General features: G+C 44.3%; 2 long non-coding RNA genes and 1 pseudogene across 4 annotated transcripts; 1 reads left to right on the top strand and 2 right to left on the bottom strand.

Annotated features, from left to right (window-relative positions):
* Positions 1 to 927: 927 nt before the first annotated feature.
* On the bottom strand, positions 928 to 2,753 carry LOC124667556. 2 transcript variants are annotated; one of them, XR_006991324.1, is made up of 6 exons: positions 2,717 to 2,753; positions 2,501 to 2,614; positions 2,289 to 2,387; positions 2,122 to 2,207; positions 1,882 to 2,018; positions 928 to 1,076 (listed from the first exon to the last, which is right to left on the bottom strand). It is a non-coding gene; the product is annotated as an uncharacterized LOC124667556 (long non-coding RNA). The 2 variants fall into 2 exon arrangements; XR_006991323.1 differs by having other exon boundaries at positions 2,480 to 2,740.
* Positions 2,754 to 2,775: 22 nt separating this feature from the next.
* LOC124667557 lies at positions 2,776 to 6,852 on the bottom strand. Of its 2 annotated transcripts, none has more exons than XR_006991326.1 (4): positions 6,740 to 6,852; positions 5,835 to 6,022; positions 5,518 to 5,602; positions 2,776 to 2,894 (listed from the first exon to the last, which is right to left on the bottom strand). It is a non-coding gene; the product is annotated as an uncharacterized LOC124667557 (long non-coding RNA). The 2 variants fall into 2 exon arrangements; XR_006991325.1 differs by lacking the exon at positions 2,776 to 2,894 and adding an exon at positions 4,048 to 4,142.
* Positions 6,853 to 9,076: 2,224 nt separating this feature from the next.
* On the top strand, positions 9,077 to 25,527 carry LOC124664001 (annotated as a pseudogene).
* The last annotated feature ends 1,823 nt before the right edge of the window (positions 25,528 to 27,350 follow it).

Below are 27,350 nucleotides of genomic sequence, written 5' to 3' on the forward strand. Positions count from 1 at the left end.
GATATGGAAACAGTGAATATTAAGTTTACACTATACAGATCTCAATCTCATTCTCGATCTGTGTCACCCTTTAGTAAGTTAGTCAAAACAAGCAAGAATTCACAGGCTTTGAATTCCGAACTCAAATAGACATGTAGGTTATACAACAGAAAGATAACCAGTATACCAACAAAAGAGATTATTGCTTGAAATCAACAGGCTCTTCTGTTGTAAAAAATTATTAGACCCACTGTGAAGGCACTAACAAACTAAATGCCTAAATGCTCAGTTCCCGTTGTGCATTTATAAATGTTCTTTAGCTGGATAAAGCCACGCGATATCAGCGACTAACACTTAAAGTAGCAAGCATGTCCTGTTGCCAAATCCAAGATAGCATATTCCCATCATGTCCTTTCTCTTTTCCTTGTCATCTACCACAGCAGATTTAAATATAATAATATAAACCAAAAAAAAGTGATTTTCAAGAGCAAAATTTTGAAATTGTGGCTCGCACATGTGTGCCTGGTACTGAATTTTATGAAATAGAAAGAAAAGGGTGAATTTTATGGACGAAGTCATCCAAGTAGTGAATGATTTCTATTTCCATTTCTATTATCATTGTATTGACTATTAAGTACGAAGGATATAAAGGAGCTCGCAGGCTTGCTTTGATCACATATTTAACATGGCTTTATTGAAAACAGCTGCTGATGAATAGGCTTGGACTGCACTGACCCAGAACAAAGAATGGAAGGTACCGCCTGGTGCCAGCTAGTAGTGAATTAGTTTAACACTGCTTGCTTGCTTCAATCACAAATACTTAAAGGTTCCACATGATGACACACACAGGTCCACAATACAAGAAATTAACACTAGCATCATGTGGGGGTACTGCTACTTGCTGCTAGATCCATTATACAGCAGGGGACTCGAGCAGATGCCGTACCTTGAGCAGGACAGTGGAGAAGCTGGAGCCTCTACATGGTGTCAGGGTGACAACAGAGTTGTCATCATCGGTTACCTCATCGAGCACAAGGTAGTTGAGTGACTTCTTCCTCTCGAGGATAGCCATCGGGCAGTCATTTGATTTCCTGCACCTGAAAACGAAAAAGAATCATGCATTGAAATTTAGAATTAACAGCAACTGCAATGTTTAAGAAATTTCTATCAGAACCAATCAAAATTTAGTGACAGCCAGAATACTAGGAGAATTGCATGAAATATGCATGCATTTAATATCATTCATGTGCCTCACAACAAAACAATTCACCCTGCCTACAAGCAATCTCAAGATTTTCTAACTAGGACATCTATAACTAGCAACATCCTACAATGTTGTCGTCCTAATTTCCAATTCAACAAGTGATGACATCAGACAAGCCAGGTGAAACTTGCTTGTGGTGGCTGACTCTGTGACAGTGCCAGTGCCAGGCCAGGAGGATTCCAATTTCTATGGCTACCCTGCTTCCAAGAAAACATTTTCCCATATCTACAACCTTGGCAACAAAATTAACCAGAAAAAACAGCCTACTACACTATTTCCAGAATAAGCACGAGTCATGACATCCAGATATGACCACAAAATACAGAGAAAATCAAACAAAATAGCAGACAGATGAAAAGCAACATATTAGATGGTTCCATGCTAACAGTTCAGCATAGCAGCATTCTAACAGGATTCCTAGGTTCAACAGTACCATCCTAATGGAATTCAAAGGTAGGTTCTGAGGCACCGAGTGCACAGGTGTCCAGCATGCCAGCACATCTCAGGTGTTCAACTAGCTGGCTCTCGTTACGACGATATATCAGGCATCCAAGACAAAAGCATCACAAAACGTTGAAGCGCACACCAGCCCGTACTGAGGCAGGGCAGGCTCAGCAGATGAGCAATGAGATCTTGACCTTCTCGTGCACGTGAGGCAGATCCTGCACCAGGGCGCTGCCAGCGGAGGTTTGGGTACTGCCCTGGCTCAGACATCTCATCAAACTTGATTTAGTTTGCCACCTGAGAAGCATCCAGACGCACATAGCAGATTAGACTGCAAGGAATCAAAAGATAATTACATCAGAAGATGTCATGTAACCAGTCCACACAATCAATTAAGAAGCATCACTTAAACAAATATCCATACGTTCACTCACATATGTTCATGACTCAAGCCAATGGTCGTGTGCTCTGTGTTTGCCGGGCTTGTTTTTATCCTTAAATTCTTGACTGCACGCTTGACCTACAAAGTCAAGCATGTTACAGATATAGATAATACTAGCATTATGAACAGTTCCATAAGAAAGTTGAAAAGAAATCTTACCTTTCCCACGATAAATTTCATTCGGGTGATCAACCTTCTGATTGGCAAGTAAAAAATCAACAACAGGGTCAGGCTTGAAAATCATTGTCGTGGAAACATCTGCACACACAAACAGTGTTTGTAAATGCTAGCAATCAACTACTTTTAGATGTGATCACAAAGAAACTGGGCTCATCCAGAACATAACATACCAATATTAAGACAAAACCCACTCTTTGCGGCTCGAATGGTAGAGTGAAATCCTCTACAGCCTAATCCCTGCACCCAAGTCCAAAAAAATTGAAGGATTGTTGTGAAAAAATGATTGGCGAACTAACCGGCAGCCCCTGCAAACACAAAAGTTAACAGAGGGAATTAGATAGGGACCACCGGAGCAGCCATGCAAAATTGGTAGATAGGCCTTCAAAAGTATATATGAAGAAACATACTGCTTGGTGGAGTGCTCCAATTCCTAACCTCTTTCAGTGCAATTGCAATGACACTCACAGGAATTTTAGCTGCAAAGCACAGCTCCACCATAAATGTTTCAGTCTGATATGGCATATTGGCTCTTTTCCTGTCACTTCCAAGAGGATTGTCATTTCCAGGGCTTCCATTGCAGCAGTTCTAAAAGCAAGAAAGATATATGAGCAAGAAGAGATAGACTGTAGACAATACTGGATAAGGAAAGAACAGTTGAAATGGAAATCAGATCCCACAAAAACCTCTACAACACACACCAAACAACATAAATCCTCTGAAACTAAGGCCTCTAAACTTATTTTTGAAGAAAAATATAGAACGGAAAATAAAGAACTCTTCTTTTTCCAGCAGATGGTACATCGGAACCAACAAATGCCTTCTCAAAAAAAATTCCTTGTCCCGGAAACTAACCATCAAACGGATCTCTGACTAACGAACTGTGAAACAAAAAACTCTACAAATAAATATGAGCAATGACACCCAGCAAAGATAGAATGAACAGAAAAAATGATACTTCTTTCCCAGGAGATGGGAAATCAGAGCCCACAAAAACCATATGCGCTACGTTTAAGGATGAGGTGAAAACCACAACCTTCCCAAGAAGGAACCACAAAATCCGTTTAACAGAGCACACAAACCAAGAACAACCCAGGCTCCAAAAAGATCTAAGACATTCACAGCGGTCTAATCTACAGAAACCTAGATTTATCCTCCATTATGGAGACCGAAGGGAAGCGAGGCGACCTCGAGAGAGGTTTTGCCTCATGTTCCACTCCCCTCCCTCCAACGTAAGCTAGCTACTTGACTTATATGATTTCCAAATCTGCAATCAGATAAAGAGAAGTTTCATGGAAAGCACGAGACTTGATGTTGAAACTCAGTGCTTTGCACCGCACCACGTTGTTACATCACAAACAAAAATATGAAGGGTACAGCTCCCAACACAGTGGCCATACCAGCTGTAAGAAGCTGCAAACTACAGGAAACATGTGCAAATTCTGGATCTTGTCGCAGACAAGTGCTATCTATCTACTCATGTGTAAGGTACATCCACACTTGCCTCAAAACACAAAATTTTGCTACCAATACTTCTGACAGAATTCTTAATATTCTCCAACCTATTATTGAGCAAGACCAGCATGCACGCTGATGACCATTGGCAGCAACTAGAGCAAGCTTCCAGGTTTGGAGACAATGAGACTACCTCGACGCTGTACTTGATTGTGATGTACTCCATGCTGCACTCCACGAGCAGCAGGACACTAGCGCTGTCCTCTCTGGCAACATCGGCAGGAAAATGGCTGCCAGGGACGGTGTCATCAGCGGTGAACCCAGGCGCCACACCAAAACCATGTGTGCTGTGTTTAAGCACTAGGCGACATCATTCCCAACCTGAGGTTCCACGGTTCATGTAAGTTGTAAATAATCACTTCAAGTAGTAGACAAGTAAATCTAACACCAAAAGAAAACAATATATAATTCCAGAAAGATTGGAAACAAAGGGCTGATCAATCATAGGTGCCGGATACTAGAAGTTTTACATCCCCATTTCTCCACAGATAACTTATAGATATTAGCCCAAAACAATTCTGGACCAGAAAACAACAGCCGGATTTCAATTTGGTGCAGACACTAATTTAACTAATCCTCTTGATCAGCTTATTCCTTGAAAAGGAGGAGGATTTATAAACTTAAGCCATAAAAGACAACGTGCGCATAATTCTGAAGCAAAATAGCATATATGTTATGAAGTATGATATACGATCAGGGGCGGAGGCAGGGGGCGAGCAGGGGCTAGACCCCCCCAATGGTTCGCCCCCCTCAACATTGTACAACAGGTATTAGTACTACTATGTACGGTTTGTGAGCTAATGGCCAGCAGTAATTACCTGATTAACTAGCCCAGATTTCATTGTTGGACCTGTGCCTAGCTAATTACAGGCCTGGTAGCCCATCTGCCAAGGCCATCGAGGCGTGGTGCTGTTTCCCGTACCAAATAGCACTCTGTCCATCGATCAATCGCCTATACATATACTAGATCAATCGATTTATCGGAGCGGTTCGCCGCTAGGGCTGCCGCCGCCGCCGTTCACTATCCACTGGCTCCAAGAGATGAGACCAGGATACGCCTCCGATGAATAACAGTACCAGAGCTCCAGCCTCTGGCCAACTGACCGCCGCGGGGTTTGGCTACTTATCGTCCCAGAACATCACGACTGCCTGTCATCACGTAAGAATTTATCTCTAGTAGCTAGCTATTGTTTTTCTATACTTGCAAATAAAACAATAGACTATGTAGAACGTGGTGAGACATCTATAATAGAATCTGACCTGTGCTGCTTATCTACATTGAGAACATAGACTACTAAATAGAAAAGATTTTAAAATCGTTAGAAGAAACGCCTCTTATGAGATTACAAATATGTTCTGACAAGACCAGTAATTGTAGCTAGAATTCAATTAAGTATATAAGCATATATTCTCTTTAACGTATTTTACGAGACTAAAATACATTTTCACATTTGTGACCATCGCCTTTCTCGCCCCCCCCCCCACACACACACACACCAAAATCCTGGCCCCGCCCATGTATACGATTCTATAAGTAATGAAATTTGTACAAGATGTAAACCAGAAAAGAGGCAAACATTGTGTCAAAGAGACCAGGTGACTCAACTAGACCAACAACAGCACAACCTAGTACCAGGAAAGCACCAAATAATCCCAAAAGTTGAACCAGGGATCGAATGGGAACCCGAGGAATCACCTAAGGGAATGGTATAAAAAGCATGTGATACAGCGCCGCCACATGTCTTGGTACAGCTCCAATGCCTCTTCCGGTGTGTCACTGCCTGCATAAAGCGTTATGATTAGACTAAGAACACAGGTTTAACAATTTGGAACCTACTTTTCGCATACAGACATACGCATTGAGCGGCGACCTCCTATAAAAGATGTGGGAGGCCGCTCTAGTCACTTTCGTAAAAACAGAAATTTTTTACAGGTATTACTCGCATTGAGCAACACAATAATGCACACTGATGACTAGCAACAAGCTACCAGGCCTGGAGAGAGTGAGATTACCTTCACGCAGTACTTGATTGCTATGCAAGCCACCTCATGATCGAGGTCGTCCAAGGTCGAGCAGCAGCACGTCAGCGGTGTCCTCTACGGCGACATCAAAAAAAAGCAGCACGGTGGCTGTCGGGGATGGAGTCATCGAGGGTGAACCCAGGCGCCACATCAGAACCATGGGTGACATCTTTCCCAACCTGAGGTTCCATGGTTGAGGTAAGTTGTAAATAATCAGTTCAAGTAAAGTAGTATACAAGTAAGTAAAACACCAAAAGAGAACAATACGTAATTCCAGAAAGAGGAAAATGAAGGGCTAATCAATCATAGGTGACGCACACTAGATTCTATGGGAGTTTTACATCCCCGTTTTTTTCCATACATAACTTACAGCTATAAACCAGAAACAAACGCCGGATATCAATTTGGTGCAGATACTGCTTTAACTAATTTATAGAGGATGTAAACCAGAAAACTGGCTAACACTGTGTCATGGAAAGCAGTTGACCAGGTGACTCAACTACACCAACAACAGCACGATCCAGTACCAGAAAAGCACCAAAGAATTCTAAAAGTTGAACGGATCGATTGCCGAAGCAGCAAGCAGCTAGTGATGTACAATCTATTATGAAAGAAGTGGGAGGACACTAGTGGTGTACAATCTTTATGCCAGGCAACAAGCAGAAGCAGTAGACGGATACATCGTCAGAGATAAAGTATGAATCGATGCACAGCTGACAAAGACAAAGTCCATATATACGAGCAGCCACTAGTGATTCTCTTTGTGTTGTGCTCAGCTGCTGAGAGCGGTACATGTATCCAAACTATTCATAGCAAAGATTTCTCGCATTTGGCGACAAGGTACAAGATGCAGACAGCAGACAATCACACATAGCAGGGTTGGAGAGTTATGTTACCCTGCTGCTGTAGTTGATGGTTACGCTGGCGCAGTTGTCTGTGCGAGATCTGGTTGTTGTGTGGTGGCCGGCAGTTACATGGGGGGAGTTTTGGTCTTGGCGGCTGTGGCCGGCAGCAGCTCCGTGATAGGCAGTGTCCGGTGGTGAACTGCAAAACACGTACAAGCAGATGAGCAAAGTGGCATCGAAATCAACCAGAAAGGCTGCTTCTTTTTGAAGCTAAACCCTCCCACCCGGCCACGGTGGTGGGTTAGCACGTACCACTTGAACGGCTGGTGAGCTGGGCAGCGGCAGCGTTGCCGTAGGGGAGGCATGGTCGGCTGAATGGGTAGATCCGTTGGTGGCCTCCCCGCTGGTGCAGGTTCAGTCCACGTCTCGATTCCATGGGCGCCATCTGCTCCAGCAATTTTGGGCGCACCTTGTTGGTCTCCCGCTGCAGCGCAGGTGGTGGGACTGGTTTAAGCGGCGCTGCAGAATGGGCTCCATGGTGGGGCGGCGGTGGGTGGAGCTGGCGGCGGGAGGGAGAAAGGGGATCCAGATTCGTGGGGACGAGTCTGCGTGGGTGCCGACCTAGCGAGACAGTGATTGGTGCACGGTGCTTCTTTCTTGGCGAGTCAAGGGGCGACATGAGATGGTTCGAGATCGAGGCGTTGCTGTGGCCGGCGGCGACTGTTGGTCGTCGTGGTGGTCGAGGCCTGCAGCAATGTCCGGGACAGGCAGTGTCCGAGAGCAGTGGTTACCTGAAGAAAAGGTAGAAACAGATGAGCAACCTGTGGCCGACGGCGGAGTAGCGAAATCAACCCCAGATAATAGGCTGATTATATTTGAACCGAAACGCACCAGTTTATATGAAGACAGACAGAGATGTAGCAACAAGCAGCAGTTTATATGAAGAACATAGGCTTAGAAATACAGGAAAGGCCCACAAGTAAACTGAAAATGGGAAGGAAATACAGGCTGACCTGCAAGTGCTCCGAGAACTTGTCCGACCCATCCACTCCTCCGCTACCACTGCACCCATGGCATCCAAGAAGAACTGCATGTGGGTTTCTCTGTGACCGGTGCAGAGAAGTGAGAGAATAGACCACACCGGTGTAGAATGTCTGATAGCCCAATCGCCATCACCATCCAAGCGACGGGAGAATGGAATTGACAGACCGGCGCATGAGATGTGGTAGCGGAGGAGCTTGACCTTGCAGTGGGCGGAAGGGGGATCCCGCGGACGGCGGCTCTAGCTGTCTCCAGTGGCACCCACCTCTCGCCCTCCTCCGCCATCTCTCTGTGTGCTTGGTTCTGGGAGAGAAGGGGGGTGAAGAGTGCGTTAGGAATTGGGGGAACTGCAAGGTTGTACAGGGGAGAGCGATTGAGCGACTCACGCGGGCGAGGTGGACGCCGGAGACGAGGGTAAGGAGCTGCAGCTGCAACAGCGCCGCCGCCGCCGGCTACTCCCGCGACACCCGCACAGCAGCCAGATCTTCCAGAGCCGGTAGCACCCGCCGGATCTCGCCCTCCCTCCTCGCCTCGCCTCCAGCTGCGGGGGCTAGCAAGAGGGCACAAACGCGGGTCAGGACGAGTTGCACGGCGGTCACCCGCTTCGCTTCCACCGTCGAGCTGTCCCTGGGCGGCCTTGGTTGGGCTGAATCGCGAGTGCCGCTGGCGCCTCCCCGCTGGCGTGGGCTCGTCCGTCCGTGTGCGGCTGGATTGAGCCGGCGCAGTCTGCTCCAGCACCGGCGCACCTCGTCGGCGTCCATGGTGTGGCGGCGGTGGGTGGAGGTTTTGGGGAGAGAGAGAGGGAGAGTGGGCGGCGGCGGCGGTGGGTGGGAGATGAATGCGTCAGGACTGAGGAGTGAGACAGTCATGCGTGTGCCGTGTGGTGTGTTTCATTTTCATCGGGAGGCGACGGTTGGTTGAGATTGTGTTGGTTGAGGCAGCCATTAGTAGGACCCGGCGACCGAGGCACCCCACGCCGCGCATATACTACGTATTTGACTAGTCGCGACCGATGCACTCTCTTCGACTACTCCATGGAGTCGTGCGCAACCGAGGCGGCCGTACATTCCTCAAAAACTACTAGTACTGTATTATGCATGTTTAAGCCTTGGTAGTTGAGTTGGCTGCGTTCTTTTGCACACGCGCGCCTACTTCAGTAGCTGCATCACTCATGCAGAGTAGGTGGCCAGTCCAAGGAAGAATACATGTTTTTTATACTATACACTTGATCGATGCCGACTGTATGGAATAATAGAGCAGGAAGAAGTAGGATGCCATTGTACAAAACGGAGAGGACAGTGTGCCACTGACATAAGAGATCGAGAGGACCGAAAAGGAACCGGAGCCATGGAAGAAGGTAGAGACGGGGAGGAGGCCAACGGCGACAATTCAGAGGATGGGGGCAATTCTAATGACAGCGGCAGATGCAACGGCAGCGACATCATCTCCTTCAAGTTCATGCAGAAGGTATACATACATGCGTGCCTGCTGTAGAAAAAAGTTGTTTTGTGCAACGGAGATGAAGCAGAATTTGCATAGATAGTCGCAGATTTTTGAGAAATTTGGTACAGATTCTTGCAGAGATTTTGGGAACATACTTCATGATCTTCGCCGGGTGCGGCTCCGTGGTGGTGAACCAGAGGACCGGCGGCACGGTGACGTTCCCTGGGATCTGCATCGTGTGGGGGCTTGTCGTCATGGTGATGGTGTACTCCGTCGGCCACGTCTCTGGTGCGCACTTCAACCCCGCCGTCACCGTCGCCTTCGCCACCTGCCGGCGCTTTCCATGGAAGCAGGTGCTTGCAGACAGGGGTCGATGTTCAGTGGAATGAACGTGATGTTACTGATATTCAGTGGAATGAACGTGATGTTTTTAGACTGTCCGGAAAATGCTACTGACGATGTCGATGTGACAAACTCACGATGTCGAATTGTCGATGCTTGCAGGTGCCGTCCTATGTCCTTGCTCAGGTGCTGGGATCCACGCTGGCAAGCCTGACGCTGCGCCTGACGTTCGGCGGCGGGCAGGAGCACTTCTTCGGAACAGCGCCTTCGGGTTCGTACACGCAGGCAGTGGCGCTTGAGTTCATCATCTCCTTCTACCTCATGTTCGTCGTCTCCGGAGTGGCCACAGACGACAGAGCGGTAAAGCCATTTGCTCCACGCAGCTCTGCCGAGGCTGAATGTCTCCATACTCTTCGAGATTGCTGATGTCCGACATATCAAAATGATGTTTTGTCTCGCAGATTGGCGAATTAGCCGGTCTCGCTGTCGGTGCCACCGTCGTGCTCGAACGTGCTCTTTGCCGGGTACAAGGCCCATCTGGCCATCTCCGGCCGCCTGAAATCATCGCTACGAAACTAAAATTGTATATCTGCTCTCAACCTCTCACCACTGACCTGATGCGTTTGGTTGCAGGCCAATCACGGGGGCGTCGATGAACCCGGCGAGGAGCCTCGGGCCAGCGATCGTCGCAGGTCGCTACGGCGGCCTGTGGGTGTACGTCGTCGGCCCTGTGTGCGGGACGGTGGCGGGCACGTGGGCGTACAACCTCATCCGGCTGCAGGACAAGCCCATCACCAGGAGCTCGTTCCTCAAGACCGCGTTAAAGGGTTAAATTAGAAGGAAGAAATGTGTTGTTAGTTTGATTCGAATGACCAATATTGCATCCATTTTAAGGATTGTGTTTGAAACACGTGTGTGTGACGTGTGCGTGCTGTTATTTTTGTCATACTTGCACACAAAAGAGGCCAATTTTTAGTTGTCTCAGATGAACCCGATTCTTGCCCATCAACCCATATAGTACCTCCGTCCATAAAAATATGTTTTAGTTTTATTAAAACTTAGATGACAAATCTAAGACATCTTTTTATAAATAGAAGGAGAGGTATACCTTTTTCTTGTTGGAAACATACATGCTACCGCCTACTGGGAGCACATCGTGGACGTTGCTTCTTCTCCCGAAGCGGAAATGCTGCTGGATCTCTACCACCATCTATATCTAATCTAGCCGGGGGTCGCGAAAGCGCTGCCAGATTTTCACCGACATGCTCCCGTTTCGACAATTTGTTTTATCACGCTTTGATGTGGTGTTGTTGATTAGTATGTGTAGATACCATGGAGGCGTTGCACGTGCGACATTTGATCGTGGAAACGGTTAGTGGATAATACATTTCCTTGCGACTAGATGAGGCTAGTGGACTACATCAATGTCACTGTTGGCAACTTTGGGCTAGCTCAATTTACGAGAGCACGGTCCGTTGCATCTCTCCTCATATATGATCTTTGTTATGTACTATTTATTTTTGTAGCGCTCTCTAACAGTGTGCCCCAAACGGCACATCAAACCAGCCTGCCATCTTTATTTTGGCCCATTTTCTAGCATGTTTTCTGTTTTTCTAAATTTAGCCACTTATTCTTTTGAGCATAACATTAACAAATAAAAAACATATAAATGTACAACCATAAAATCAGAGCATCGGTCACCAATAGAAGGTCGGGGTCGGCCAATAAAATCAAGCTCGGCCACCATGTCCAGCCATCATAAAACACATCACACATGCATGGATGTCAATCTTTTTGAAGACGTTTTGATATATGGAAGACAATATTATATACCTAAGATTTACTTACGGGCTTGATCAAATAAAGATTTCGTCTTTGGGTCCATGCAACTCCCACTTTCCTTGCTTCCCATGTCACTTTGATCCTTCCGCTTGCCACCTTTCAAAGATCTTTTTCTCCCACAACTGGACCCTCTCCCCACACACGAGTTCAAATCATCCTCTATCAAAATCTACAAAACAATTCCAGCAAATAGTATGTTTATGAATAATAGAGGTCTTCGTGACTTTTCTAAACATTTACATATTGGCTGATTGTATTAGGACCATAATTTAGATTTTATGGCTAGTTCAGAAATGGGTAGGCGAGATTACACATAGACCACATTGTAAACGCCAACTGAAATTTCAACTTGGATGGTTAGATCTCGAAGTTTTTTTCGTATTTAGTTAAAACGGTACAAGAGAGACCTCTAGCTGAAACCAATCCCATTCAAATGTGGAATAATAAATTGCGTCCTACTCGTAAATACCTTGGTGGATGGGCCCAACATTTATCAGGTCAGTTAAAGAAATGAGTAGTTTCATTTATCATATTTGATTGATGAGTTGGAGGCGTTCGTTGAAGTGACACCATTATCTACGCAAGAGATTCAACTCAAAAGTCAATACAATGCGCAAATAGCTAGTCTCCTTCGTGATTATGACGTTAAATGGTATGAGTGATCGGAGGTTCAATTTATTTTGGAAGAAACCTCGAATACAAGATACTTTCCCATTGTCGCAAATGGCAGATATTGGAATAAACTTATTCATTCTCTGATTCATGATGATGGTACGATCGAAGGGCATGGGCAACTCAAATCTTACATTACTAATTACTATAAAAATTGTTTTGGGAAACTAGAAGAAGGTAACTTCTCAATGGATGAGTCCCAAATAGATGACAATCCTCAGAGTTTCCGATGAGGAGGATGCCTACTTCAATGCTCCTTATACAAAGGATGAGAGAAGAAATGATGTTTTCCAAATGGAACACAACAAGGCTCGAGGTCCATATGGTTTCCCGGCAAAGTTTTATCAGAACTTCTCGGAGATAATCAAGATGGACATGATGGAACTGTTCAGTGCTATTCATTGTATGGATAGCCTGAATTATTTTTTCCTAAACTTCAATGAGATAATTTAGCTACCAAACATTAAGGAAACAAAAAGGATCTAAGCATAGCGGTCTATTTGTCTTCCTCACATTACCTTCAAAATATTCACAAAACCGCAACTGTTAGGCTTAATTTAGTGGTTGATAATGTTGTGTGCCCATCTCGACATCGCATTCATGCAAAGGAGAAATATCCTTCATAGGGTAGTAACCCTACATGAAAGGGTTCATGCGTTGCATAGAAAAAAATATAGAATGTAATCATTTTAAAGATTGACTCTGGAAAAATCTTATGATAAAGTTAAAGGGTCTTTCTTTCAACAAACACTTAGAATGAAATGTTTTTCTGATTAGTGGCATGCTCTTTATTCATAATTTTTTTAGAGGAAGTGTTAACATCAAAGTCAATGACAACGTTAGCGGATACTTCCAAACGAAAAGATTAAGGCAGTGTGACTCATTATCACTCATGTTTTTCAATATAATGGCGGATGTGTTGGTCGTAATCCTTGATCGTGTGAAAGTTGATGGCCAAATTGAAGGTGTAGTTTCACACCTTATTGATGGTGGACTATCTATCCTTCAATATGTCGACGATATGATCCTATTTATGGAACATGACCTAGAGAAAGCAAGAAATCTTAAGGTGATCTTATCAACTTTCGAGAAACTTTCGGGTATTAAAATTAGCTTCCATAAAAGTGAATTATTTTGCTTCAGTGATGCCCAAGTCGATGTTGCCATGTATGCTAAATTATTTGGCTATGGGCTAGGCCAGTTTCCTATCAGTTATTTAGACAACCCAATTCACTTTTGGAGTCTAACAAATGTTAGATGGAAGCACTTTCAAGAAATACTTTCGGAATGGAAAATATTTATCTCTAGGTGGAAGATTGTGCTCATTAATTTGATACTCAGTAATATGGTTCTATGTGTGATTTCCTTATTCCGATTACTCTAATGAGTCTTGCAAAGATTGGATTATTTTCGATCAAAATTTATTTTGATAGGAAGATAGTAAGAAAAAGAAATGGCGACTGGCTAACTGGAATATGTTAGCTCTCCTAAAGATCAATGAGGACTTGGTATTCATAACCTTGAGGTCAAGAAGCAAGCCCTACTTGGAAAATGTCTATTCAAGGTTCTTCATGAAGATGGGATTTGGCAAACCATCCTAAACAGCAAGTATGTCCGCTCGGCTCTTGAGCTTTGTCCCATCTTTTTTGGAAACCCGGGGACTCGTACTTCTCGGCTGGCCTTATGGAAACAAGGAAATTCTTCCACCCATATGGAACTTTGTTCATTGGAGATGTGTTGGAGATATGCCCAAGAGGTAATAATAAAATAGTTATTATTATATCTTTGTGTTTATGATAAATATCTGCATCCCAAGGTATAATTATATTAACCAGAAACATTAATACTTGTGTGTTTTGTAAACATAAAAGAGTCCCTAGTAAGTCTCTTGTTAAACTAGCTTGTTGATTAATATATGATGATAGTTTCATGATCATGAACATTGGATGTTATTAATAACAAGATCATATCATTAGGTGAGTGATGTGATGGACACACACCTATAGTACGTGTAGCATATGATCAAGTCATTACGTTTGTTTTGCTTCAAGCTTTAAGATACATAGTAACATAATCCTTCGACCATGAGATCATGTTAATCACCTACACCGGATGGATGCTTTGATGACATCAAACACTACTTCGTTAATGTGTAGTTATAAATGTGGCATTAAGTGTTCGGAAAGTATATGTTGAAGCACTTGGATCAATAGTGTGATTTGTCCATCCAAATAATGGATAGATATATATACTTTGGACCCTCACGGTGGAATGTCATCCAATTAGCTTGCAAGCATGTGACTGGCTCACAAGGGATGTTATATCACGGTACGAGTAAAAAGTACTTATCGGTAACGAGGTTCAACTAGGTATAGAGATACTGACGATCAAACTTCGGATAAGTAAAATATCGCGCGACCAAGGAAATCGGTATCGTATGTTAATGGTTCTTTCGATTACGAAGTCATCGTTGAATATGTGTGAGCCATTATGAATCTCCAGGTCCCGCTATTGGTTATTGATCGAAGAAGTTTGACTCGATCATGTATGCATAGTTCGCGAACCATAGGGTGACACACTTAAGGTTTGATGTTATTTTAAGTAGATATGAAATATGGAATGGAGTTCAGATATTGTTTGGAGTCTCGTGTCGGGGGGATGGCCCCCGGTAGGCCAAAGGCATGGCAAAGTAGCCATGTTTTTATCTTAAAGATACCAGATTGTAGATCAATCTGGATGATTTTGGTGAGTTTGGCAAGATCCAAGTTCGAACCTACCGGTATCCCAGGAGGGGTATACCGGAACTTAGGGAACCAGAGAGGTACAGGAGTACCGGTATAATTTCCACTGTAGCCTGTCGGCACTTTGGTCAAAGATTCTCTCCAACGCTAGAGGACAAACATGAGCTAAGCAAAGTAGCTTTAAACGAAGCCCTGACGACAAAGTAGAAGATGACGTTAAAGCATCCGGAGGACGTCACAGCTCCCCGATTAAAGACATACCGGTGTCATCTGAGGCCAAAGAAGCTTTGTAAAGTAGTTTGTCTAGTCAAAGATACCATTAGGGTTCCTTCCCTTGTAAGCCACCCTCTCCCCTATATAAGGAGAGGGGGCACTCCCTTGCGCGGAAAAAACGAACACAGAGGACAAGCAGTAGGCGATCAGTAGAGAAACCCTAGTTCTTGTAGCTTGTACTGTTCATCTTCAACCTCTGGCCAAGGCCAAGTTCATTAATAAAGACTTCGGATTCCTTCCGAGATCCATCCATCTGTTAACCAAACCCTCCCCTGAATCCTCTAGCGTCCATTCAGCCTCAACTTAAGCCATCCTATGGCATCTGTCTGTTCACCACGACGATAGTTGGCGCCCACCGTGGGGCCAGCAGCGGCGCTTGCTGGAGTTCATATTCGGGCGGGCCTCCTCAACGTCTCCGGCGAGCGGGTGGTGTCTGCGCTCGTGCAGCGCATCTACTCGATGGACTCATCAACGATAACGCAGGCTGCTTCGCCAACGGCGGTAAGTTCCCCAAGAACGGCCGCATCATCGAGTTCGGCAGCCACCGTGTCTACCTCGGCACCGTCCCTGTGCGCCAGTGCCCCTCGCCGGTGCTGGTGGCGCCGGACCCGCCAAGATGGTTGTGTGCAGGCCGCGCCGCCGACAGCGTGGAGGTGATGATGGCAGGCGCGGCAGGCGCTGGCAAGGAAGCTGTTGAAGAGGGCGCAGGGCGCACGGCGTTGACGCGCCCGGCCAAACCACCGCTTGAGCACGGCGAGGGCGCCGCGGGAACATCTACAGCGGAACCAGAGGCAACACCGCTGCAGGCGGCCATGAATGTGCTGGCCACGCCCATCGCGCACAACGCCGATGCGGCGGCGACCCAAGCGGAGCTGGAGGAGCAGCGACAGAAGCTACTCTCCGGAGGCGCGACCCTCAAGGCGCAGCGCAAGATGAACCTAACCCTACGTGAGTACAACGCTGCTCATGGCTTTGCTTATGTTAGCACGCAACCGGTTAGAGCGGCAGAGCACCGGCTTAAGGCACGTAACTTAGACCAGGATTTGCGCAACGAAGTACTTGCCGGAAAGAGTGCGTCAGTATCTCTGAGTGTAGTGGAAAAGCCTAAGTATAGTAGTCCCGATAAAACAATCAAAGCTGCTAAGGCCGATGTGCAGTTGTGTGAGTCGCTATCCGGAGATGCTCTAGCAAAACAACAGGATAGAGTTAGAGAGTTGCTTGAGATGATAGAGGCACAAAACGCTGAGCTTGCTAGAATCAACAAAGCAGCTGTAGCGTCAAAATCGATCCGGTCGACTAAAAATGCCGGAAGCAAGTCCCATGGGCAGGCATCGTCCCCCCATCCGGACAGGAGAAAAGAAAAAGAAGGAAATGTGCGGCAGATGACCGTGTATGATCCGGTTCTTGCCGGAAAACAACAAGCCGGGCACTACGAGGCCGGCAGAAAAAATCAAGGGGCAGGTCACGGCTATGCCGGAGATGACTATGCCGGAGATGGTTACGCTGGGAACGCTTATGCCGATAGAGGTGAAACCGGGCAAAATTATCGAGCGCCTAGAGCAGCATATGTTGAGGAAATGCCGCCACCAAGGTACCGGCAGGCAAGAGCCGCGGTACCGGTAAGACATGATGAAGCAGATTCCGGAGGGGAACGAACCGGAGCCTACCGGAACCCTTTGGGGGAACGCGTGGGAGAAAGATGCTTGCCAGGCCAGGACGCGAGGCACAGGCTGGACAGAGTGTATCTTTCTGAGATGATTGAAGCTGAGGGTCCGCCTGGTCCACAATGCTTTGGCCCGCGGATCATGAGAGAAGAGCCACCGGTGCGCAATTTCCAATTGCCCCGGGATACAAAAACATATGATGGCACGACGAAGCCGGAAGATTGGCTGGCAGATTATGTCACAGCTGTTTACGTCGCTCGTGGTGGAGGAACAACTAACGGTGGAGGAAACCGGCGCTGGGCCGTGAGAATCATACCATCCTTCTTGGTGGGACCTGCACGAATTTGGCTTAACAATTTGCCAAAGGGAAGCATCAATAGTTGGCTGGGCTTTGAGGAAGCCTTTGTGAGTAACTTCAGCAGTACCTACAAGAGGCCAAACAGGCCGCAGCAGCTCGCTTTGTGCCAGCAGCACCCTAACAGGCTCTGGGGAGAGTTCTGAACTTCTGACGCGTCTATGAATTCGGTACGAGTTGACCCGGTTTCTGAGGGAGGAGATTGATCGAGCTACATACGCAACTCGATCTCGGCTCTTCTGATTCGAGACCATGGAGTCCACCACCGCGCCTGCCGGTTCCGGCGTCACAGCGACGCTCGCGCCAACCGCACGGCCTTGGGCCAACCTATCGCCGGACCTCCTCCTCGACATCTCCAGCCGCCTGGACGGATATGTTGGTCGTAATCCTTGATCATGTGAAAGTTGATGGCCAAATTGAAGGTGTAGTTCCACACCTTATTGATGGTGGGCTATCTATCCTTCAGTATGTCGATGATATGATCCTATTTATGAAACATGACCTAGAGAAAGTAAGAAATCTTAAGTTGATCTTATCAACTTTCGAGAAACTTTTGGGTATTAAAATTAGCTTCCATAAAAGTGAATTGTTTTGCTTCAGTGATGCCCAAGTCGATGCTGCCATGTATGCTAAATTATTTGGCTATGGGCTAGGCCAGTTTCCTATCAGTTATTTAGACAGCCCAATTCACTTTTGGAGTCTAACAAATGTTAGATAGAAGCACTTTCAAGAAAGACTTTCGGAATGGATGATACGTCTCCGACGTATCGATAATTTCTTATGTTCCATGCTACTTTATTGATGATATCTACATGTTTTATGCACACTTTATGTCATATTCGTGCATTTTCTGGAACTAACCTATTAACAAGATGCCGAAGTGCCGGTTCCTGTTTTCGCTGTTTTTGGTTTCGTAAATCCTAGTAACGAAATATTCTCGGAATTGGACGAAATCAACGCCCGGGTTCCTATTTTGCCCGGAAGCATCCGGAACACCCGAGAGCCACCGAGAGGGGGCCCTGTGGGCCCAGATGATAGGGTGGCGCGGCTCGGGCTCCCGGCCGCGCCAGCCTATGGTGTGGTCGCCCCTTCGACCCTCCGAGGCTGCCCTTTCGCCTATATAAAGCCCCTGCATCGAAAACCCTTACGGAGGAAGCCACGGTACGCGAAACCTTCCAGAGCCGCCGCCATCGCGAAGCCAAGATCTGGGGGACAGGAGTCTCTGTTCCGGCACCCTGCCGGACGGGGAAGTGCCCCGGAAGGCTTCTCCATCGACACCGCTGCCATCTCCACCGCCATCTTCATCACCGCTGCTGCTCCCATGAGGAGGGAGTAGTTCTCCATCGAGGCTCGGGGCTGTACCGGTAGCTATGTGGTTCATCTCTCTCCTGTGTACTTCAATACAATAATCTCATGAGCTGCCTTACATGATTGAGATTCATATGATGATGCTTGTAATCTAGATGTCATTATGCTAGTCAAGTGAGTTTTACTTATGTGATCTCCGGAGACTCCTTGTCCCACGTGTGTAAAGGTGACAGTGTGTGCACCGTGTGGGTCTCTTAGGCTATATTTCACAGAATACTTATTCACTGTTATGAATGGTATAGTGAAGTGCTTATTTATATCTCTTTATGATTGCAATGTGTTTTGTATCACAATTTATCTATGTGCTACTCTAGTGATGTTATTAAAGTAGTTTTATTCCTCCTACACGGTGTAATGGTGACAAGTGTGTGCACTCGTGTTAGTACTTGGTTTATGCTATGATCATGATCTCTTGTAGATTGCGAAGTTAACTATTGCTATGATAGTATTGATGTGTATTATTCCTCCTACATAAGCATGAAGGTGACAAGTGTGCATGCTATGTTAGTACTTGGTTTAGTCGTTTCGATCTTTCATGCACTCTAAGGTTATTTAAATATGAACATTGAATTGTGGAGCTTGTTAACTCCGGCATTGAGGGTTCGTGTAATCCTACGCAATGTGTTCATCATCCAACGAGAGAGTGTAGAGTATGCATTTATCTATTCTGTTATGTGATCAATGTTGAGAGTGTCCACTAGTGAAAGTCTATTCCCTAGGCCTTGTTCCTAAATACTGCTATCATCTGCTTGTTACTTGTTTCTATGCGTTACTACTGTCTAGCGTTACTACTGCATGTTTACTTCCCGCAATATTACTACCATCAACTGCACGCCAGCAAGCACTTTTCTGGCGCCATACTACTTCTCATACTTATTCATACCACCTGTATTTCACTATCTCTTCGCCGAACTAGTGCACCTATTAGGTGTGTTGGGGACACAAGAGACTTCTTGCTTTGTGGTTGCAGGGTTGCATGAGAGGGATATCTTTGACCTCTTCCTCCCTGAGTTCGATAAACCTTGGGTAATCCACTTAAGGGAAACTTGTTGCTGTTCTACAAACCTCTCGCTCTTGGAGGCCCAACACTGTCTACAAGAATAGAAGCACCCGTAGACATCAAGCACTTTTCCGGCGCCGTTGCCGGGGAGGAAAGGTAAAAGGCACTCATACTCCGGTTCCAGGTAACAGTACTTTTCTGGCGCCATTGTGTGTGTGCTCGAAGCTATTTCCTTTAGACTCTGCAATTGCAACATTTGGTTTCTTGTTTACACTAGTTAGGCATAATGGACAACAATGACCTTTTTATTCTATTTCCTGATTTAAGACATGGATGGTTTGATGCGAAAATTAAAAAACCCATGGAACATATTAATATGAATGCTTTGAACACTATTGTTGCTAATGCTATGGAAAATTCTAAGCTTGGGGAAGCTGGCTTTGATGAGCATGATATTTTTAGTCCCCCAAGCATTGAGGAGAAAATTTACTTTGATGATACTTTGCCTCCCATTTATGATGATTATAATGATAGTAGTCTTTTGTTACCACCTGTTATGGAGGATAAATTTGATTATGATTACAATATACCTCCTATATTTGATAGCTACTTTGTTGAATTTGCTCCCACTACAATTAATAAGAATGACTATGCCTATGTTGGGAGTAGTAATTATTTTATGCATGAGACTCATGATAAGAATGCTTTAAGTGATAGTTATATTGTTGAGTTTGCTCATGATGCTACTAAAGTTATTATGAGAGAGGAAAATATGGTTGTAGAAATTTTCATGTTACTAAAACACCTCTCTATGTGCTGAAATTTTTGAAGCTACACTTGTTTTATCTTCCTATGCTTGTTACTTTGCTCTTCATGAACTTGTTTATTTACAAGATTCCTATGCATAGGAAGCATGTTAGACTTAAATGTGTTTTGAATTTGCCTCTTGATGCTCTCTTTTGCCTCAACTCTTATTTCTTGCGAGTGCATCATTAAAGCTGTTGAGCCCATCTTAATGGCTATAAAGAAAGAACTTCTTGGGAGATAACCCATGTGTTTATTTTACTACAGCAATTTTTGTTTTGTTGAGTCTTGGAAGTTGTTTACTACTGTAGCAACCTCTCCTTATCATGTTTTTGTGCCAAGTAAAGTTTCTATGTCAAAGTTGATGTTATATTTGGGATCGCTGCGCAGAAACAGCATTGCTGTCTGTCACGAATCTGGGCCTAAGTCTCTGTAGAAAATTTGAAAAAATCTGCCAATTTACGAGCGTGATCCTCAGATATGTACGCAACTTTCATTAGTTTTGAGTTTTTCCATTTGAGCAAGTCTGGTGCCATTTTAAAATTCGTCTTTACGGACTGCATTCGTTTTTGACAGATTCTGCCTTTTATTTCGCATTGCCGCTTTTGTTAAGTTGAATGAGTTTCTTTGTTCCATTAACTTTCAGAAGTTATGTGCAATGTCCGAAGTGTTAAGAATGATTGTGTCACCTCTGAACATGTGAATTTTTGATTATGCACTAACCCTCTAATGAGTTTGCTTGAAGTTTGGTGTGAAGGAAGTTTTCAAGGGTCAAGAGAGGAGTATGATATACTATGATCAAGAGGAGTGAAAGCTCTAAGATTGGGGATGCCCCCGTGGTTCATCCCTGCATATTTCAAGAAGACTCAAGCATCTAAGCTTGGGGATGCCCAAGGCATCCCCTTCTTCATCGACAAAGTATCGAGTTCCTTCTCTTGAAACTATATTTTTATTCGGTCACATCTTATGTACTTTACTTGGAGCGTCCGTGTGTGCTTTTATTTTTGTTTTGTTATCTTAGTTCTCTGAATAAGTTCATTCTTGTGTGGGAGAGAGACACGCTCCGTTGGTTCGTATGAACACATGTGTTCTTAGCTCATAATATTCATGGCGAAGTTTCCTCTTCGTTAAATTGTTATATGGTTGGAATTGGAAAATGCTACATGTAGTAATTGCTATAATGTCTTGGATAATGTGATACTTGGCAATTGTTGTGCTCATGTTTAAGCTCTTGCATCATATACTTTGCACCTATTAATGAAGAAATACATAGAGCATGCTAAAATTTGGTTTGCATAATTGGTCTCTCTAAGGTCTAGATAATTTCTAGTATTGAGTTTTGAACAACAAGGAAGACGGTGTAAAGTCTTATAATGTTTACAATATGTCTTTTATGTGAGTTTTGCTGCACCGGTTCATCCTTGTGTTTGTTTCAAATAACCTTGCTAGCCTAAGCCTTGTATCGAGAGGGAATACTTCTCATGCATCCAAATCCTTGAGCCAACCACTATGCCATTTGTGTCCACCATACCTACCTACTACATGGTATTTCTCCGCCATTCCAAAGTAAATTGCTTGAGTGCTACCTTTAAACAATTCAAAAGTTATTACCTCTTATTTGTGTCAATGTTTAATAGCTCATGAGGAAGTATGTGGTGTTTATCTTTCAATCTTGTTGGGCAACTTTCACCAATGGACTAGTGGCTTCATCCGCTTATCCAATAATTTTGCAAAAAGAGCTGGCAATGGGATTCCCAGTCCCAAATTAATTAACAAAAATAGACACTCCTCCATGGTATGTGATTGTTGGACGGCACCCGAAGGATTCGGTTAGCCATGGCTTGAGAAAGCAAAAGTGGGGAGGAGTGTCATCATAATAAAACTAAAATAAAAAGGCACTCCTTCATGGTATGAGATTGTTGGCAGGCACCCGAGTATTTGGTTAGCCATGGTTTGTGAAAGAAAGGTTGGAAGGAGTGCCACCCAAAAATAAAATAAAATGGGAGCCGCTCTTTGAAGGTTTGTCTGGCAAGGGGGTTAGACTACCCGCTACCATTCGTTGACAACAACAAACACCTCTCAAAATTTTACTTTTATGCTCTCTTCATGTTTTCAAAACCAAAGCTCTAGCACAAATATAGCAATCGATGCTTTCCTCTTTGAAGGACCATTCTTTTACTTTTTATGTTGAGTCAGTTCACCTATCTCTCTCCACCTCAAGAAGCAAACACTTGTGTGAGCTGTGCATTGATTCCTACATACTTGCATATTGCACTTGTTATATTACTTTACATTGACAATATCCATGAGATATACATGTTATAAGTTGAAAGCAACCGCTGAAACTTAATCTTCCTTTGTGTTGCTTCAATACCTCTATTTTGATTTATTGCTTTATGAGTTAACTCTTATGCAAGACTTATTGATGCTTGTCTTGAAGTACTATTCATGAAAAGGCTTTGCTTTATGATTCATTTGTTTACTCATGTCATTACCATTGTTTTGATCGCTGCATTCATTACATATGCTTATAATAGTATGATCAAGGTTATGATGGCATGTCACTTCAGAAATTATCTTTGTTATCGTTTTACCTGCTCGGGACGAGCAGAACTAAGCTTGGGGATGCTGATACGTCTCCGACGTATCGATAATTTCTTATGTTCCATGCTACTTTATTGATGATATCTACATGTTTTATGCACACTTTATGTCATATTCGTGCATTTTACGGAACTAACCTATTAACAAGATGCCGAAGTGCCGGTTCTCGTTTTCTGCTGTTTTTGGTTTCGAAATCCTAGTAACGAAATATTCTCGGAATTGGACGAAATCAACGCCCGGGTTCCTATTTTGCCCGGAAGCATCCGGAACACCCGAGAGCCGCCGGAGGGGGCCTGTGGGCCCCGGATGATAGGGTGGCGCGGCACGGGCCACGGCCGCGCCGGCCTATGGTGTGGTCGCCCCTTCGACCCTCCGAGGCTGCCCTTTCGCCTATATAAAGCCCCCGCATCGAAAACCCTTACGGAGGAAGCCACGGTACGCCAAACCTTCCCGAGCCGCCGCCATCGCGAAGCCAAGATCCGGGGGACGGGAGTCTCGTTCCGGCACCCTGCCGGATGGGGAAGTGCCCCGGAAGGCTTCTCCATCGACATCGCTGCCATCTCCACCGCCATCTTCATCACCGCTGCTTGCTCCCATGAGGAGGGAGTAGTTCTCCATCGAGGCTCGGGGCTGTACCGGTAGCTATGTGGTTCATCTCTCTCCTATGTACTTCAATACAATAATCTCATGAGCTGCCTTACATGATTGAGATTCATATGATGATGCTTGTAATCTAGATGTCATTATGCTAGTCAAGTGAGTTTTACTTATGTGATCTCCGGAGACTCCTTGTCCCACTTGTGTAAAGGTGACGAGTGTGTGCACCGTGTGGGTCTCTTAGGCTATATTTCACAGAATACTTATTCACTTGTTATGAATGGTATAGTGAAGTGCTTATTTATATCTCTTTATGATTGCAATGTGTTTTGTATCACAATTTATCTATGTGCTACTCTAGTGATGTTATTAAAGTAGTTTTATTCCTCCTACACGGTGTAATGGTGACGGTGTGTGCACTCGTGTTAGTACTTGGTTTATGCTATGATCATGATCTCTTGTAGATTGCGAAGTTAACTATTGCTATGATAGTATTGATGTGTATTATTCCTCCTACATAAGCATGAAGGTGACGAGTGTGCATGCTATGTTAGTACTTGGTTTAGTCGTTTCGATCTTTCATGCACTCTAAGGTTATTTAAATATGAACATTGAATTGTGGAGCTTGTTAACTCCGGCATTGAGGGTTCGTGTAATCCTACGCAATGTGTTCATCATCCAACAAGAGAGTGTAGAGTATGCATTTATCTATTCCGTTATGTGATCAATGTTGAGAGTGTCCACTAGTGAAAGTCTATTCCCTAGGCCTTGTTCCTAAATACTGCTATCATCTGCTTGTTATTGTTTTACTTGCGTTACTACTCGCTGCGTTACTACTGCATGTTTACTTCCCGCAATATTACTACCATCAATCGCACGCCGACAAGCACTTTTCCGGCGCCATACTACTGCTCATACTTATTCATACCACCTGTATTTCACTATCTCTTCGCCGAACTAGTGCACCTATTAGGTGTGTTGGGGACACAAGAGACTTCTTGCTTTGTGGTTGCGGGGTTGCATGAGAGGGATATCTTTGACCTCTTCCTCCACGAGTTCGATAAACCTTGGGTAATCCACTTAAGGGAAACTTGCTGCTGTTCTACAAACCTCTGCTCTTGGAGGCCCAACACTGTCTACAAGAATAGAAGCACCCGTAGACATCAATGGAAAATATTTATCTCTTGGTGGAAGATTGTGCTCATTAATTTGATACTCAGTAATGTGGTTCTATGTGTGTTTTCCTTATTCCGATTACTCTAATGAGTCTTGCAAAGATTGGATTATTTTCGATCAAAATTCTTTTGACAGGGAGATAGTAAGAAAAAGAAATGGCGACTGGCTAACTGGAATGTGTTAGTTCTCCTAAAGATCAATGAGGACTTAGTATTCATAACCTTGAGGTCAAGAAGCGAGCCCTACTTGGAAAATGTCTATTCAAGGTTCTTCATGAAGATGGGATTTGGCAAACCATCCTAAACAACAAGTATGTCGGCTCGGCTCTTGAGCTTTGTCCCATGTTTTTTGGAAACCCGGGGACTCGCACTTCTCGGCTGGACTTATGAAAACAAGGAAATTCCTCCACCCATATGGAACTTTGTTCATCGGAGATGTGTTGGAGATATGCCTAAGAGGCAATAATAAAATAGTTTTTATTATATATTTGTGTTTATGATAAATGTTTGCATCCCATGCTATAATTATATTAACCGGAAACATTAATACTTGTGTGTTTTGTAAAAATAAAAGAGTCCCTAGTAAGCCTCTTGTTAAACTAGCTTGTTGATTAATAGATGATGATAGTTTCATGATCATGAACATTGGATGTTATTAATAACAAGATCATATCATTAGGTGAGTGATGTGATGGACACGCACCCATAGTAAGCGTAGCATATGATGAAGTCACTAAGTTTGTTTTGCTTCAAGCTTTAAGATACATAGTAACATAATCCTTCGACCATGAGATCATGTTAATAACCTACATCGGATCGATGCTTTGATGACATCAAACACTACTTCGTTAATGTGCAGTTATAAAGGTGGCATTAAGTGTTCAGAAAGCATATGTTGAAGCACGTGGATATCAATAGTGCGATTATCCATCCAAATGATGGATAGATATACTCTAGACCCTCACGGTGGAATGTCATCCAATTAGCTTGCAAGCATGTGATTGGCTCACAAGGGATGTCATATCACAGTACGAGTAAACAGTACTTATCGATAACGAGGTTGAACTAGATATAGAGATACTGACGATCAAACTTCAGATAAGTAAAATATCGAGCGACAAAGGAAATCAGTATCGTATGTTAATGGTTCTTTCGACCACGAAGTGATCGTTGAATATGTGTGAGCCATTATGAATCTCCAGGTCCCGCTATTGGTTATTAATCGGAGAAGTGTATCGATAATGTCTGAATAGTTCGTGAACCATAGGGTGACACACTTAAGGTTCGATGTTGTTGTAAGTAGATATGAAATATGGAATGGAGTTTAGATATTGTTTGGAGTCTCGGATGGGATCCAGGACATCACGAGGAGTTACGGAGAATAAGATTCATATATGGGAAGTCACATTCCAAGTTTGGGAGTGGTCCGGTGAATTTATGGAAGGTTCTAGAAGCCTTCGGAATAAATCACTATGCATGAATCCCACAACCGTCGCCACCCAAGCCCAACCTTGATTTCTTCGTGCAGAACTTTCTTTCCCCTATCGTTCAGGAATCAGCTACTCTCCTGTCTTCTTTGATGATTCGTCACACTAGATAGATGAATCATTCTGAAGTTAGCAACATTGTTGATTCCTCTTGTTGATTGTTCGTCGCGGGGGTTTACGGACCAGAAGTAGCAACAAATGTTCGTGTAGGGATTCATGCACTGGTTCAGTTGATTTCTTTTGCCTACAATTAATCGATCTTCTGAGATGTTGCAGACGTTGAGTGTTACGGTTTTGGTGTAGGGCGAGTAAAACAGTCGTGGGAAGGAAATTTGACAAGACCGTGCGATGGTGATTTATGGTAGCATAAGCAGGGCGCAGGCAAGCCGCGTCCATTCCAGTTTTTTTTTTACAATCAATACCACATATATTCATAGTAACAAATAGTACATGGTAGAGATACATGAGCTGACTTCAATGATTACAAAATAAAGTCTAAAAGATACCAACACATTTTCAACGTCTTCAAAATTTTTCTTCTTCCAGAACACAATCTTGTACTCTTCTGAATGCAGCCAAAGATAGAAAACAAACCATAGACCTATAAACACCGACGAAGGTTCTCATAATTTTAATTTGAGCCGCAATGTCAAGGTTGCGTGCACACGCACATCCATTGTCGCAATCATTCAACATCAGCAGGAGTACCAATACCAGCATTTCAGGGAATAACAACCGACTAGCCTTATCAACGTTGATGGGGAGCCAAGAGTACGAATCAACATTGTCGAGGACGTAGCAGCCGGGACAAAAACTGCACGGATAATTCTCCTCGCGGCAACCATGAGAAAAGATCCAAAATCGATCTGGCGAAGCAAGATCTTAAAACCCATACCTAGAAAATTATAATCATTCAACACCACCATTGACGTCAGGAAGAAGTTCTCGTCGCCAAACAAATGGCCGAAGATCACTTATTGTAAACGATGCCATCTCCATTGAAGGAAACCATCAAAAAACGGGTACCAAAATCCTAACATAATCTAATAAAAACAATATTTTTATTAGAAACTCCACACATAGATCGGGTTCCCCACTCCTCCTGACACTGGCGAAGCCGACCGAAGGAGGGGAAACCGATCTATGGAGGAGGATGAACTGCAGGCGGCTAGGGTTGAGACGGCGGCTGCACGTGCGTGTTTCCAAGCTGCGTCCGTTCCAGTTATAAATAAGCAAGATACGTTGCAGTTAAAT

This window comes from Lolium rigidum, chromosome 6 (assembly GCF_022539505.1).
Source record: "Lolium rigidum isolate FL_2022 chromosome 6, APGP_CSIRO_Lrig_0.1, whole genome shotgun sequence".
Classification (NCBI taxonomy): domain Eukaryota; kingdom Viridiplantae; phylum Streptophyta; class Magnoliopsida; order Poales; family Poaceae; genus Lolium; species Lolium rigidum.